Source organism: Ochlerotatus camptorhynchus, unplaced genomic scaffold (assembly GCF_037179485.1).
Source record: "Ochlerotatus camptorhynchus isolate MF236.1 unplaced genomic scaffold, CSIRO-AGI_Acam_v1.1 ptg000434l, whole genome shotgun sequence".
Classification (NCBI taxonomy): Eukaryota; Metazoa; Arthropoda; class Insecta; order Diptera; family Culicidae; genus Ochlerotatus; species Ochlerotatus camptorhynchus.
Window position 1 is genome coordinate 9,898,302 of NW_027040920.1, and position 17,894 is coordinate 9,916,195.

A 17,894-nucleotide genomic window follows, 5' to 3' on the forward strand; every position below is an offset into this window, starting at 1 on the left:
CAATGGCAAGGTGACAGACAACCTTAAAGTGAATTTGTTTATTATTCAGTTCCAACCTGGATCGGGTATCAAGATCGGCTCTGCTTGTTTTCTGACAAAGGTCACTTTGATCGTTTGTTTTTAAAACTTACCTCAGGTTGAGGTTCGCACTGACAAAATGTTCGCACTGACAAGAACTGGTTCCACCCCGATAATAAACAAATTCGCTATTAGTTTCACGTACCCACTTACAAATAGTAGATGTCGCCACACGACGGGAGTATCCTTCACCGATGCAACGGTATTTCTCTATGGAAAACCAACAACTTGTTTCACTTTGTGTGGATTTCAAACAACAGACAAGAATGCCATATGAAAAGAGCTAATTTATGATTTTAGTGGTGAAATGAAACAAATCCATACAAATTGAACCGAGTTTCATCTTCTTATATCATAGAATGGCAATAAAAATGCTTTGGTTTCTTCAGTTATTTTTTGCCCTCGAGTTTGATTATTACTTACTTACTTAAGGGTCCTGTGCACCACCAGCGGTGCAAAGGGCCAACGTGAAAGACTTCCATCCTGGGCGGCTGCTCGCTTTTGCCTTGACCTGGGCCCAGGTCAGATTCCTATCGACTTGCTTAATTTCCTTATTGAGGCTCCGCCGCCATGAGCCCCTGGGTCTGCCTCTGCTGCGATGCCCTGCTGGATTCCAATCCAGCGCTTGCTTGCAGATTTCGTTTCCGCCCCGTCGAAGTGTGTGGCTGACCCACCTCCACTTTCGCTCTCGAATTTCTGTTGCTATCGGCTTCTGATGACATCGACGATGGAGCTCGGCATTCGAGATCCAGTTGTGAGGCCACCAGGCACGAATTATATACCGCAGGCTTCGGTTGATGAAGACCTGCAGCTTTTGAGTGTTCTCCGCTGATACACACCACGTCTCGCTGGCGTATAACAACACAGATTTCACGTTCGAGTTGAAAATTCGGATTTTGGAGCGTTGACTTATCTGGTTGGATCTCCATACGTTTCGTAAACTCGCAAAGGCAGCCCTAGCCTTCTTGATTCGTGCACCTATGTCGCTCTTGGTCCCGCCGTCCGACGCTATTTGGCTGCCAAGATATTGGAAACTTTCGACCTTCTCCACTGCTTGCCCCGCTACCGTAAAGTTGGAAGGGTTGCCCGTGTTGATATCCAACGATTTGGTCTTGTTGACGTTGATGGTGAGACCCACCGCAGAGGAGCGTGCGGCTAGGTCATTGAGCTTACTCTGCATATCAGAGCGCCGTTGTGCTAGTAGAGCAACATCATCAGCCAAATGGAAGCCGTTGAGATGCTCCATGGTGATAGGCTGCCAAAGCAGCCCACGGTTCGGTACACGGTCAATTGCACCTACCATGATCTCGTCGATTACGATGAGAAACAGTAGCGGTGATAGTATACATCCTTGTCTCACACCAGCGACTACCCGGATAGGGTCGGACAAGGCTCCGTTATGCAGAACTCTGCACGTGAAAGCCTCATACTGCGCTTCGATGAGGTTGACGATTTTATCCGGGACTCCCTTGCGTCTCAGGCCGCCCCACAGATTCTCGTGATTGAGACGCTCGAAATCTTTTTCGTAGTCAATGAATACCAAATAAAGGGACTCTTGGAATTCATTGACCTGCTCCAGGATGATGCGGAGCGTGACAATATGGTCCACACAAGATCGCGCGTCGATCTTCTCCTGTATCCGATTCAGGATAACTTTGCACAGAACTTTGAGAACAATACACAGTAACATGATGCCTCGCCAATTGTCGCACACAGTCAGATCCCCCTTCTTTGGGACCTTCACTAAGATGCCCTGCATCCAGTCGGCCGGAAATGTCGCGGTGTCCCAGATATTACAGAATAGTTGATGCAACATTTGTGCGGATAGCATGGGGTCAGCTTTGAGCATCTCTGCTGATATGCGATCGACCCCTGGAGCCTTGTTGGATTTCATGCTTCGGATAGCTGCTTCAATCTCCTGCAGTGATGGGGCCTCGGAATTGACGCGAGTGATGCGCCGCACCCTAGGCGGATCATGCCGAGATGTTGATGGCTGGTTGGCCATCGAAACTTGAAGAAGTTGTTCGAAGTGCTCAAACCAGCGTTTCAGCTGGTCAGTGGGGTCGGTAAGCAATTGTCCAGTCGTGTCCTTCACTGGCATCCTCGGGTTCATCCTTGCACCACTCAAGCGTCGTGAGATATCGTAGAGGAGGCGTATATCGCCAGTGTTTGCGGCTTTCTCCCCTTCGTCGGCCAGGGAGTTCACCCACGCTCGCTTCTCCCGTCTGCAAGAGCGCTTGACTTCCTTCTCTAGAGCCGAGTACCGTTGACGGGCTTCGTTCTTAGCTCCTCTGGTTCTCGCCCGCTCTATCGCGGCTTTTGCTTCTCTACGCTCCTCAATCTTCCGCCAGGTTTCATCTGTGATCCACTCTTTCCTCTGGGTGCGCAGCTCACCCAAGTTGTTCTCGCTTGTTTCTATAAAGGCATTCTTGATGGCCGTCCATTGTTCTTCTATGCTGCCACCTTCTGGAACGTCCGCAGCTCGAGTCTCAAGTTCTTCAACAAAAGACCTTTTTACCGCTGGATCTTCAAGTCGGCGTGTGTTGAACCGCCGCCCGAGTCTCTCCTCCCGTCGCTGGATCCACGCCATGCGTAGGCGGATTTCGCCGATTAGAAGATGATGGTCAGACGCGATGTCGGCGCTGCGTTTATTCCGGACATCAAGAAGGCTCCGTCTCCATTTTCGGCTGATGCAGATGTGGCCGATCTGATTTTCGGTATGTCCATCACGGTAAACCCACGTGACTTTGTGCACTGGCCGATGGGGGAAGAGTGAGCCCCCGATCACCATGTCGTTATTGCCACAAAATTCTGCAAACAGCTCACCGTTCTCGCTCATTTCGCCGAGACCATGGCGTCCGACTTTGATTATCCTTCAGATTATTGCTTTGAGAATAGTTGTGAAATGAAGGCTTGGCCTGGGCCCATAAAAAAATGTTTACTTTCCCGTGTTTCTCTTACGGGGCAAGTAAACTGCTGAAATTGGAAATTAGTCCAATTCCAAAAGTTACATATTTAGCCGAGGGACAATACAAAGAACCGGTGCGTTGAAGTTAAAATCAAAAGTACTTAAAGTAATTAAGGCGTTTTGAAGTAGTACTGACTGTAATTAAAATTAATGTAATTAAAAGTATTAAAAATGTAATTAATGAACTTTAATTACGAAAAGTCGACTGTAATTAATGGACTTAAAAATTAGTTAATGTTCTACACTGTATAATTAATGTAATTAAAGCAGTAGTTAATGGAATTAATTTAATTACAGCCGATGCTTGCGTCGGAGTTGAAGGTTATTGCGTTCCTCTAGTATTTAGCTTTAATGGCATTCGAAAGACGTCCAAAGTTCTCCACTGTACTCTTTTAATCTAGTACCTCAAATTGTACATTTTTCAGTACTAGCTGCGTATACAGTATCTCTCCACTCCGGCTCTCCTTAATTCGATATCACGGTCTCTTATGGAGCTTTTTTTTTACATTGGTAACATTTATTTGTACGGACTTGACAGGCAGATTATCAAATTTGTCGGATTAGCGGGGGGATACTGTAATAAGTACGCTCTTACTTGCTGCAAAACCATTATTTTTTGTTCATCATCGACGATAATCGCAATAGCGTCGAAATCACCGATTTTTTTTTCCTTGTCGGGTATTTTCATCACTGCGACCATTTTTCTGATCTATTGTGATATATTCCCCATTTTTTTTTTTCTTTAGCTATATCAAGATGCCGTATCACTATTATTAGGAGTGATCGCCATCGTTTGACTAATAGCATTATCCCAGCACGGCATTATACTTCGAATAAAGTGCACTGCCGTACTGGGAGTTGTTCTCCAAATGTCAAAGGGTTCTATCAGCCCCTTGTCGAAGAACTTACGCCTTTTATTGAAAATTGCCGGACAGTGGCATAGCAAATGTTCCGAGTCTTCCTTTTCTATGCCACAGAAGCGACACACATCATCTTGAAGTTTTCCAATCAGCTTCAAGTGATAACGGCTCGGACAATGACCTGTTATAAGACCTGCATATATACTAAGATCTTTCTTAGAAAGTTCCAGGATTTTGTGGGTCACAGAAATGTTTGGATTAATAAATCGCTTCGACTGCCTAGCAATGGAAGTGTTCTTCCAGTTTTCCTCCACTTTTGAAGATTCCCACGCTTTTAGCTCCATTCTAAGAGATGCAGCCGATAAGCCACAAAAGGGCTCTGGCCCGATGAACTTATGAGAAGATCCGAGTCTTGCTAGTGCATCAGCTCTTTCATTTCCCTCAATCCCGCAATGACCAGGAACCCAATATAAGTTGACTTGATTATGACAAGACAATTTTTGAAGTGATTGAACACACTCCCAGACAAGTTTTGATGTACATGTCGCCGACTTTAAAGCATTTAGAGCAGCTTGACTGTCGGACATGACGCATATATTTGAACTCTTATAGTTTCTACGCAAACATATAACGGAACACTCTAAAATTGCTTGGATTTCAGCTTGGAACACAGTTGGCCATCTGCCCATAGGAACCGATATTTCTATCCCTGGGCCAGTTACTCCTGCTCCCACTTGATTGTTCAATCTTGAACCATCTGTATAAAAAACAATCGATCCTGGACGAAGAACCGGGCCACCAAATTGCCATGAATTACGCCCAGGGTCAACTACTCGAAAAAAGTCGATTGAAGTTGTATCTTTTCTCCATCCAGTCTTCGTTGTTCCTTACTAGAGAGTTGATACTAACAGTTTTTAGAATCGTAAGATGTCCTCTAAGGTCTCCTTCAAAGAGTTTCACTGACCTTGTAATCCTTAGAGCACACTTTTCGGCTTCTAATTGTACAAATTGATGCAATGGTAGCATATAAAGCAAAGCATCCAAGGCCTTCGATGGTGTACTTCTCATTGCACCTGTTATTGAGAGAGTTGCTAACCTTTGGAGTTTTTCTAACTTTCTCTGAACAACACTCTCTTTTGTTTTTGGCCACCAGACCAATGCACCATAAGTAATCCTGGGTTTCACAATTGCCGAGTAAATCCAATGGATCATTTTCGGTTTCAGTCCCCACTGTTTACCGAATGTTCTTTTGCATATCCATAGAGCATTAGTAGCTTTGTTTATTGCCTGCTCTAGGTGCATATTCCAATTAAGTTTACTATCAAGGATTACTCCAAGATATTTGACAGCATTAGAAAGTTCCAAAAGTGTGCCTTTCAATCTTATGTTGTCTAATGAAAATTTCTTCCTTCGGGTAAATGGCACGATAGTAGTTTTAGAAGGATTTATGTTTAATCCTTCCCTATCACACCACGATGAGACAAAATTTAAAGCAATTTGCATTCTGTTAGCGATAATACAATCATATTTGCCACGTACAATTATGACTATATCATCTGCGAAGCCAATTATTTCGAAGCCATTGGCTATTAAATTTTTGAGAAGATCATCAACTATTAAAGACCACAATAGAGGTGATAACACGCCTCCTTGCGGGCATCCTTTGGTTGCTCTTACACTGATTAGTGAGCTTCCAAGGTTTGCTGATATTTCTCTTTTTGATAACATTTCATTGATCCAATTTACAATGCTTTGATCGAAACCATGTTTCATCATAGCTGTAGTCATTGAATCGTGAGATGAATTATCGAATGCACCTTCAATGTCAAGGAATGCAGCAAGTGAAATTTCTTTTGCTTCAAAAGAACTTTCTAGTTTTGTAACAACCGTATGGAGTGCTGTTACTGATGACTTACCTTCCTGGTATGCAAATTGATATTTGCTCAGAGGATTTGTGGCTAAATATGATGACTTTATGTGTTCATCTATTATTTTTTCCATTATTTTTAGCAAAATAGACGATAAACTTATTGGCCTGAAGGATTTTGGTGAAGTTTTATCCTTTTTATTAGCCTTGGGAATAAAAATAACCCGCACTTGTCGCCACACTGCCGGTATATAGCTTAATATTAAGCTTGTTCGAAATATCTTTGTTAGAATAGGCATTACAACCGCTTTTCCCTTCTGTAGTAGTACAGGAAAAATTCCATCCCTACCTGGTGACTTGAAAGGTTCAAAGGAGTCAATCGCCCATTCAACTTTTCTTTCAGTAAAGATTTTGTTGGCCAAAGTGCAAGCATCAGCTCTTGTTCTGTCTAACTCAGTCGTTTCATTCAATATTTCATGAATATCCGTCCTGGTTTCATCGATACCAATTGCTGTTGTCGTCACGTTTTGGTCTTCGTTTGAATTAATAATAGAACATGGAAAATGCGTTCTCATCATCAACTCTAACGTTTCATTTGTAGAAGTAGTAAAAGAGCCATCCTCTTTTTTCAAAGTGCCCAGACCATTGGAATGATCTTTAGCGAGTATTTTCTGCAACCTAGCAGTTGCTGGAGTATTTTCAATGTTCTCACATGTATGCCTCCAGTGTATCCTCTTTGATCTCCGTATTTCCTTATTATAGGCGGTGAGGGATTCCTTATATTGTTCCCACTGTTGTGTTCGTTTAGCCCTATTGAAAAGCTTCCGGGCTTTTTTACGAAGTTTCTGTAGCCTGTTGTTCCACCAAGGTACATCCCTGTTTGTAGAGCGTTCCTTTTCGATGCAACTCTCATAAAAGGCATGTTGGATCAAATTTGAAAGTTGTTTAGAACTATTCTCAAGTTCTTCACAAGTGTTTAAGTTAATTGCTATCGTGTCTCTTCCTGCCATTAGCTCTGAATTATATAGCTCCCAGTCTGTTTTCCTAGGATCTCTAAAAGTTTGTGTGAGCTGTTGACCAGCCTCATATTCAAATAATATTTGCTTGTGATCAGACAAAGATATTTCGTCTGACACATGCCAATTTTTGATTTTGTCTGAGATTATTGGACTACACAAAGTCAGATCAAGAACTTCTTGTCTAATTGCATTTATAAATGTTGGAGCATCTCCTCTGTTACATATATCTATATCATTGTTGGAAATATAATCTAAAAGGTACTCACCTCTGGTATTGATGTCCGTGCTAGCCCATATTGTGTGATGAGCATTTGCATCACATCCAATTATAAATGCCTTATTTTGTTTCTTGCAGTATGAAACAAACGCCGCTACTTCTGGTGGAGGTACATCTCCCAGGTCTCCTGGAAAGTATGCTGAAGCAATATATATTTCCGTTTTCCCGTGAGTTGTTGGAACCTCCATCAGGACCGCAACAATGTCTCTTTTTATAAATTCTGTAATAGGAACTAAATTTACTCTTCCATTTACTAAAATTGCAGCTCTTGGAGCTAATTGCCCTTCATCGTAAATTAACTTACAAGATTTTGTAGGAACTCCTAATATCCTACTTTTATTTGTCCATGGCTCCTGGATAAGGGCAATGTCCAGTTTTCTCTCTGTGAACCTTTTACAAAGTACAGCAGTTGCTCCCTTTGCATGGTGAAGGTTCACTTGAACAAATTTGATTTTATTGTTGTTGAAGTTGTTGTTGTTCACCGCTCGCATAGGGATTTAGTTCTTCCCCAACATTGGTTTTGCGGTTCCCCTTATTTGGATTGTTTTCTGCTTGGATCCTAGTAATTTTGTATCCTGGCTTCAATCCTTGTTTTTGTGGTGTATTCTTTTCTTTTCTTTTGTCACCGACTGTATTTGTAGTGTAGCCAGGAGCATTACGGTTTGTTTTTTTGCTCTCGACACCACTTGGTCCTGGGATTTCGTCAATTTGATCTACGATCATCGAAATCACCGATAGTATCCTCGCTCAATTTTTATTTGTTTCGATTAATTCGATGACACTCAAATATTTTCGTTTTAAAAATCATCTGTTCAAACTTTTGGTTCTGTTCTGCTCAAAGACACACGAGACTACAAAAAACAAGTTTCAAAAAATTGATTATGAATTGTGCATACGACTGAAAATCAAAACGACATTAAGAGACGAACCAGCTAAAGGCTGAACGTCTCTATAATAAATAAATAAAAAACAAATGACATTTCCCGCTGGCAACACTGGACTTCCTCTGTCACTAATGTTAATTTTGACGTCGGACGCGCATTCCGGTTTGGTGGACGCGCGACAATTAGATGAATTTTAAGCTTGGATTTTATTTATTGTACATACACACTAAGATTATTTTACCGAAATCTCAACAGCTGAACGTTTGGTAAACAGGTCGATGATTTTTCACAGATTTTCTGTGATTTTTCACAGATATTCGTTAAAAAATTACAGGAAATCTGTGACAAATCACTGAACTGTTTACCGAACGTTCAGCTGTTGAGATTTCGGTAAAATTTCACAGATTTCGTTAAAATAATCTTAGTATTTAATTTCCGCATTTGCCCTATTGAGAAAAACTTTCTGAAACTTGTGAGTTTGACAGAACCACCAGCCATGCTTGGCATACACAGTTTTGGTCACGAACTGCTCATTTGCTAATATCTTTGCACAGAGTTGCCAAAACATAGTTCTTTTTGAAGCAGTAGATAGAATAGAGTTTATTTTTGTTATAGATACGTAACAAAAATTTGATTTTCATTCTAGTTATAAACTATATTTGTTTTTGCGTTGTAAACATGAAGTGAGAAATGCTTGCCGCATATCTCGGACTTAAAGTGTAAAAATTTATTGGTGTTGGTTCAAATATTAAGATTTACCTACTCTTTGCATATTTATAGTAAACCATGATCCTTATCTATCAATTACTTCAAAGAAAAACAAATTTCAACAACTGAGTGAAAAATTATTAATAAATAAGCAGTTCGTGTGTACAACTGTGCATGCCAAGCATGCCACCAGCACCAAATTGTCGGGGTGCACTGGCAATATACTGGAGTTGTCAAGTTGCCCCCGGGTGGTCTTCTTCTACTTCTGTTCCTTTTCTTCAATATCACAATTTTTTGTCATGACAGAACGTGACAGTGCACAGTGGGTTATGGCTGGTCAAAACCGAGGTCAAAACATCAAAAATGAATGTTTCTGTGTGTGTGTGTGTGTGTGTGTGTGTGTGTGTGTGTGTGTGTGTGTGTGTGTGTGTGTGTGTGTGTGTGTGTGTGTGTGTGTGTGTGTGTGTGTGTGTGTGTGTGTGTGTGTGTGTGTGTGTGTGTGTGTGTGTGTGTGTGTGTGTGTATATGTGTGTGTGTGTGTGTGTGTGTGTGTGTGTCTGTGTACAATCTAATCCCACTGTCCGGCAGTGTTATTATGGAAGAAAACTGCTTTTACTTACCCTTAAATTAAAGTAGGTTTAGTCCGGGAGTTAGAAGGTGTTAGCTCTATTGCAGCTCCAGTGACCCGTTTTAGAATGCCTGGTAATTCACGACCACTCCGAGGTCACTTTTTATTTATTTTATTTATTTATTTATTTATTTTTTTCGGCAAGGGGAAAAGCCAAGATGGAAACATTTAATAATTCCTTACACACTCAGATTTTCTTGCCGAGATGGGCACCACCGAGCAGCTCGGCATTTTATTGTGCTGGATCTCAGTGAAAAACTTGCCGAGATTCAGCTAACAAACGGGAATTTTGCCGAAATCTCAGCTAACAAACATATTTTTTGCTGAATTTCCAGCAAAATAAAATGCCGAGCTGCTCGGTGGTGCCCATCTCGGCAAAAAAATCTAAGTGTGTATGTTTCAATCTCAGGCGTAAAAACCCCTTTCAAAAGATTTTTACAAAATTTCATTAACAATAGTTTACAATTCTTGGTTTCTTCCCCTAACTAATTCATTACAATGCATACAAAATAGTTACAATGAACCATTGGCAGTCTAGAGACTGATTGGGAGGTTCTTTTTCGATATTCAACTGTGTAAATGAGAGTTAATTATATTGATTAAAAAAAAAATAGCTTTTTAGTCTAGGCAATATTTTCTGTGACGTACTTTTTCAAGGCCTTTTTGAATGTATAAATCGAAGGGATATTTTTAAGATCCATTGGCAAATTATTGAAATTAACTATAGCGGGATAAATACAACCAAATCGAATATAGTTGGTTCTAGGGATTGTAACTCGAATATTGTTAACATTTCGCGTATCATATCGGTGTGTATCACTTAGTGTTTGAAAATCTACATTATGTTTGATCAAGTTATTTTTTACTTTGAATATGAATAGAACCGATTGATAATATTTAATTTGGCTTAAATTCAACACGTTATTATTAGTATACAAATCAATAGTTCTTACATTCGGGTCTAAATATTGTTCCCAGAAAATAGTTCTCATGAATTTGTTCAAAGTTGTAGATATTTTGCTTGTAACATAGAGTAGGTGCATTTTGCCAAATTATATTTAAGCAGCAAATTTGTGAATGAACATGGGCATAGAACAGATTTTTTTTTCTCTTTCATAGGGATCATATGACTACTTTGTCGAAGAATTCCGAGAAATTTTACTAACTTTCGGTGAACTTGATCAACGTGCAGATTCCACTTAAGGTTTTGTTGTAGTATCAGCCCCAAGTATATTGTAGAAGCAACCCTTTCTAATTTTTCTTCACCTAGCCACAAGTCATAATTTAGGTCACAAAATCGGTTGGTACTGGAGAAAATCACGAACTTGGTTTTAGATGCATGAACTGTTAAAGAATTATCATAGAACCACCGATGTATCAAGTTCAGATCGTGCTGCATGTTTTGAAATAAATCTTCTATACTATTAGCAGCATAAACAATCGCAGCATCATCGGCATACAGTTGAAGTTTTCCCTTTAACGGCAGCTCAAAAATGTCATTGATGAAAACATTAAAAAGCATTGGGCCTAGTATGGAACCCTGGGGTACTCCGAAATTAACATTTAGATCTGAGCTTGTGTGGTTATCAATGACTACGCGTTGTTTCCTGCCATTTAAATATGTTTCAACTAGTTTTAGAGCATTATTCCTTATACCATAGCTTTGTAGTTTTGATAACAGTATACAGTGCAGTACGCAATCAAAAGCTTTTGACACGTCTATAAAGATTGTGGAGCAAATTCTACGTTGGTCAATATTCTGTTGAATTTCGTTGACAAGGTTCACAGTAGCACTAGTAGTATTAGAATTTGGCTGAAAACCATACTGATTTTTGTTGATTATTTTATGTCGATCAAAAAAACTGCATAGCCTATGCTCAATGAGCTTTTCAAATGGTTTGGACAATATTGGAAGTATTGAAATCGGTCTGTAGTTGCTAGTGTTATTTTTCTGACCACTTTTGTAAATAGGCACAACTTTAGCAGATTTTAAACAGTTTGGAAAAACGCCTTCTTCGATTGACTGATTAATTAAATATGTTAATTTGGGAACAAAAAGTGGAATGTTATTTATAATTAGTTTGGATGGAATTCCATCTATTCCTACCGCACTAGAATTCCTAAGACCACGAACATAGTTACTTATTTCATTATTTGTAGCTGGTAGCATAACAATGGAACTTAGAATGGCTGTATGTAGTGTCAAATTTTGCGAATCATGGTTGAAAATTTGGGACAAATTGTTGGATAACTCATTTGGTATATTAATAAAATAATTATTGAAAGCATTACATATTTCCGTTTTATCCTTCAATATCGTATCACCGACAATCATTTCTGGTATGCGTTTATGGAAGCCTTAGTATCTTTGTGGAAAACAATTTCATTTAATATACTCCATACCTTTCTTATGTTACAACGATTTTGTGCTATCAAATTTTGGTAATAAGATTTCTGTTTTTGTTTTATGATACGTATGACATAGTTTTTTTTTGCCTTTTATAATTTTGTTGAATTATATGATTTGCTGGCCATTGAACGGTTCTTTGATACAACAGATTTCTAGACCGTATTTCTCTCAGAACTTCTTCATCAATCCAGGGTGCTTTACTACGGCATCTGTTACTAGTATGCACTTGATACGAATTTCTCGCCATTGTACCGGTAATGAGCTCAGTGAAACTATCGATATCAACTGTTGTTTCTAAGGACTGCGTTAGTTCAGTGGAGATGCGACCAAAATCATATTTAACTATGCATCTATCTGCACGAATATTGGATGAACGATTATAACCGAAGCTGGTCAGTAAAACTAACGTCATCTAAACACACAGAGAATTTTTGGCACTTTTACTTACAATAAGCCCCGCATGTTCACTCTACCTTTATCAAATGGATAATGGTATCATAAACACACTTCCAGATTCAAAAAATATTATTTCCAAATCTGGCACGTATATAGTTTTGAAATTTGTTCAGCTGTATTAAATCTTATCAATTTTGTTTCGAATACCTCTTGATTCATCTGCTGGCAGCACTTACTGGCCCTTACCGGCGACCAACTCATCTGCCCGCAAATGCAACAACGCCTAAATCTCAAAGCTCTCCGAACGTCCCCTCGAAAATGCAATCGAGATATGTATAAGAACAATCCTCAACTGGAACGTACTCACCAAATCAATACATCCGGGAGCAAATTCCCGATGCTTATTTTTCTCTCGCAAACCCGTCGTCGTCGAACGGCAAAACAAGGAAATTCGGTGAGCAATTTTGTGACACGGAATTTTCACTGAACATAAACAGCGAATTCACGAATTTCACCACACCCAACTGCGAAACACGTTCAGAAGCACTTTTGGTACAATTTCGATCATTTTCTTTCGAAAACACAACAAAAAAAGTTACGAGCCAACATCAACACCGATTGTGCCGAGCTCTTTCACGCACCTTGCAGCGCCTAAATAAACTGAAATTAAAAATTATCACTCGCGAGGCCACTAATTTCTGGTCCGGGAGAAAATCAAACAACGCAGATCGCGACATCTCTTCTGATGCTTGCAAACATGTTGAATCACGTTTTCTTTCTCTATTCTAAAACTTCCCGGAAAGCGAGAAAACTAATAATCACACACGGCAGAGCGCCAGCGATAATCCGGCAATTGCAGCCGAAAACTATGAGAGCGAACGCACGCACAAAACAGAGAACAAACTTAAAACACAACCGTATCCAAATGCGTTCGAAACTGCACCCGCACTTTAGGTGAATCATCCTGTCGCAAAAAAGCCATGCATTAGACGGATTCTTCATCGCCTTTAACTGGTTTAGCGCATTGGTCACAGGCGGAAGTCATGCTGACTCAGTTTCCAAAAGTGATTTAGAAACAGCGGTGGAGATGCTCTAATACGCAAAGAGGAATTGGATTCTCAAGATCGCCTAATGCTAGACAGTATACACTACAATATGTCTGATTGGATAACTTTTTCACTGTTTTCACAACACAAAATATGCTCTAATTAGACAATTATCGCAACGAACTGCACTTTCCACTAACTAATACAATATTACAGGTATACCGAACGGAAAAAAACGAATAACGATAGCCCGTGTGATAAAAAATCGACAAATTTAGCAGCGCACAATCACGACGATGTGAATAACAACAACTCCTCCAGAAACTCCATCAAAAATGAATGTTTCTATAATTTAAATCCATTCTTACATATCTTCGCGAATCAAAATCTGATTTTTTTCATAGATTTTCGTCGAAAATTTATTTTTCTTCAGACGTTTTAGTAAACAGTTACCAGCAGTTTTCGGTATACTTTCACTAAACTTAATTTCAATGTTTTTCTCCAGTAACGATAGAAAGCTCGATAGAAAGGGCTCTCAAATCGATTACACCATTGCTGAAACATCTCTAAAGAGAGCATCTACAGTAAGGATTTGGGTGTTCTCTCAGATTCGAATCTTGCTTTTAAAGACCATGTAGGATATACCGGGTGTCCGAATATAACCCGTACAACAAAATTGCGTTGAAATTATCTTTTATTGACAACCTAAAAAATCAATATGCATTGTTTATTAAAGCAATATTTATAGAAGAAAACAGTCTTATTCGTTCATTTCAAAATGGGCGCCCCGTGCTGAGATACACTCCTTCAAGATATTTCTTCCAAAACCATTAGAAAAGATGCTTTCAAATATTCCAGTGATTTATACGGGGTTATGCAGGCTTTTGATTCCAAGATAGACCATACCGAATAGTCCATTGGATTCAAATCCGGTGAGTTGGAAGGCCATTCCTCTTTCGTCAAGGCGTTTGCAGAGACTAATAGCACAAACGAAGTGACAGACGGAGCGGCTCGAAAACTTTGGTGACTAACCTGCTATTGCAATTTTTCAGTGTACCACATGGCAACACCACTACTACTGGATTGAACCACATGGCAACACTACTACTGGATTGAACTAGCATTTTCACCAAATGTACTAGAATGTTTTGGTTCTATCTCTTTCACTCTACTCAAAACTGAAATGCATAAAAAAATGAGAAAATGATACGCACTCTTTGCACACTGTCAAAGAATCATTGTACACAAAATCAAATTTGTTCAAATCAAAACAAAAAAAACTAACCCATCTGGTGGATGATGGCATAAGCTTCCAAGAAAATTCTATTACAGTGAACCACATTATTTAAATGGATTTCTTCGCCAGTTAGTCGTCTGTCACTTCGTTTGTGCTAATAGCAACCGGTGGAAACTAACGATTTTAAATTGGCTCACTACTTGATTAACCTATTGGTCCCAAGCAAATCTATTAACGTACCCTATTCTAGTCGAAATTCGAAAACGCAAGGGGGCACATTCGGCTGTAAATTAGGCTTTCCAACGAAGGCATCAGTAGCAGTTTTCGCAGAGATGGAGAGTGCATCATCAGCTATCGACGTCACTTACTGCAGTCCGTCGCTGGTGGCAAACATGAATTGGAGAGTGTGCGAAGGATTTACCCATAGCGACCATCAGGCAACGCGATATGGCATCGGCCAACGGAATCCTGTGGCAGTACGCAGGACGAGAACTTGTGACCTTAAGTGGAAGACGAGTTGACAGAAACGTGCCCATGATACCACCATGCAGAGGAAACTGGAGCCAAATAACAGACGGTGTCCAGCTTACTGGTAGAACGGGGCAATTAGCACCATCCGCATTAGTTGTCTCAGAGCTAGAAGACGTAAGCATGAACAGAAGCAAACATAAAGGAACTTAGAGGAATGCTCCGGGCGGCCAGGGCCGCACATAAACAAGAGCAAGTCAAACTGTATCAAGGAGCTGTGTCGAGACGCTGCTGCCCAGTAAGCGGTCTCCGTAATCGACACATTTTCTGTGATAATCGACTGCCTTTGCTTCCAAAACTTGCAAACCAAGTTATCAAATTACAGTACCATACTAAAATGTCATATGCCAGGCTCTGTTATACGACACTCATAATAAGAGCTGCAGATGTTGTGAGTGTGTTAATTCTACGCCTATAGCCAGCAACGATGTCCTAGTAATAACATTTCTGATCAGAAATGCCAAATTGAGGAACTAGAACGAAATCACACGTGTCGTATGATAGTTATTTGATATTTTTCTTATTGCTCGAATGTTGTTCTACCGTTTTTGTTGTGTAAGAGAGACGACGGTAGAGCATGAGAGTACGAATACAAACAGACTGTCGCGCACGACAACTAAGCGAGTGTAGTAAAAAAAAAGTCAACCGTTTCAACCCCCTGCTGCTGCCAACCTCTGAGACGACGCACATCGTGTCGTGATGGCAAAGATCAGAGGTCAAGCGATGTCCGCTGAAATGTACCCAGAGAACGTGAAAGTCATCGTGGAAGGACTTTTCCCGAAGCAATATCCAACGACCCGGCAGATCGTAGCAGCATAGAGGTAACTCTAAGACTAGAATGTCCCGAAATAACGTGCTCAACGTTTTGGCTCAGCTCTGGTACTCTCTACGGTCCCAAGCTAATCGATTCACCCCTCGAAACATAGGAAAATCCACGAGCCCCTCATTTTATCTGTCAAACATTCATAGCGAATCAAAACAAACATTGCGTAGTACTAGAATTTCGACTAGAATGGGGTACGTTAATCGTTTGCTTGGGACCAATAGGCTAGTCAAGTAGTGAGCCAATTTAAAATCGTTAGTTTCGTATTGATTGTTGGTAGCAGTGCCTGCTGGATACTCTCGGAAAGCTCTTGAATAGGTTTATGCTAAACAGACTGTCGGAGAGGCAGTTCGGATTCCAAAAAGGAACAGCAACGGTGGATGCAATTCATACAGTGGTCGAGAGAGCCGAGAAGGCGTCAAAAAAGAAGCAGAGAGGATATCGATATTACACCGTGATAACGATTGACGCCAAGAATGAGTTTAACAGCGCCAGCTTAGAGGCCATCACCGGAGCGCTGCATAGAATGAGGGTTCCTGACTACCTGTGCAGGATTTTATGGAGCTACTTCGAGAACTGGGTTCTGGTCTACGAGACAGGCATGAGATCCTTGTTTGGACCCTACCTGAGGTAAGCCTACTTGGATATCGATTTGGGAAATTCCTCTTCGATCCTTCGGATTCTTATAGTAATCTGCTTGGAAGTCGATTTGGAGAAACGTTTTACTGCCACCATGCCTAAACGCAAAAAAAATTAGAAGGGTCTATGCCTAGGGGCATGAACGGAAGCTTGACGTAGGACCTAGTAGACGGAATAAATGTGAAGAGCATTTAGTTCTTTTAATTGAGCAATTATCTATTATCTCAACTCTTTCCGATGTTGAACTGTAGGCGTACGAAATTTATAGTAATCTTTTTCAAAGAGAAAGTTGATTAAGATAATCAATCAAAATCACTTGCACCCCTGCTTCCAAGTTTGGTTACAAGGTTACAACTTTGGAGAGCATTTTGTGTGGTCGTTGGGGGCTTGTGGTTCTGAATATGGACAAACAAGCACAGATAAATTCTATTCCAACTATTTATTGATGTAAGCTTGATGGCCCTGAAAAGGGCCGTTTTATTGAAGAGGACATCCATAGCCACTTACGCTTGGCGTGTTTAGTGTAGGTGACAGCATCACGGATCTCATTTTCCAGGAACACCTTCAGCACACTTCGTAAATCAGACCGGAGATACGTCAGACACCGCCACGGCGAGCCAGACGACGGATGGTGGTTATCTTGAAGAATTTGCGTTTGGTTCTGAATATGGCGATGAGTGTGCAAAATATTACGCAATTCCATCCTCCCTATTCACACGCGCCCGAGGATCGGAGGCGAATGCCACTTCGACTTGTTTCCTCTACTTACTACTCTCTGACGACTGTGCTGGGGAAGCAGCATATGCATGTAGGTAATTGGTGGATTTGTTAGTTAATTCGACGCTTTTGGACAATGCTGGACATTTACCAGTTTTTCAAAAGTTTCTTGTTGAAAATCAACATTCAAAAGCATTGTTATCGATGCGTAGCCATATTTCTGATCGATTGGTGATAAAATTATTGAAATTGGATAGGGGCAGCTGAGTTATTAACGTTCAAAATATTTCTTAATTTGTTACATGTTCCATTTTCGGTTTTCACAAAGTGTACCCCCATATAGAAATCAAAGACGTAGTCCTACGTCAAAAAAAGCAATCTCTTGATCCCCCGGGTGATGAAATTTATTTGAGCAATCCATTTGATATGCTCACGGATGATGAGAATGATCCATCATCCAGGCAAAATTCTAGTATACTTTCCCGGCTTAATGCCAAGAAGGAAAATGTCCCCCCTATTGTGATAATCACTTCCGATTTCCATGGTCTTCAAACGGAACTTTCGAACTCCGTTGTATGCAATCTTTCTCAAATGAAAAGAGAACAAAAAATCAGTGCTGTTAATGTTCATATCACTCGACTGAAGATGAACTAATACAACCATTCAATCAATTATGTGAAAACGAATTCTCGCATGACCATAATTTGGAGATCTCCTTTCATATTCGAAGCTCATCGTTACTGTCAATTGAGTCACTCACTATCATTTGATATACGACAGTGGAGTATGGAAGAAACCCAGAAAAATGG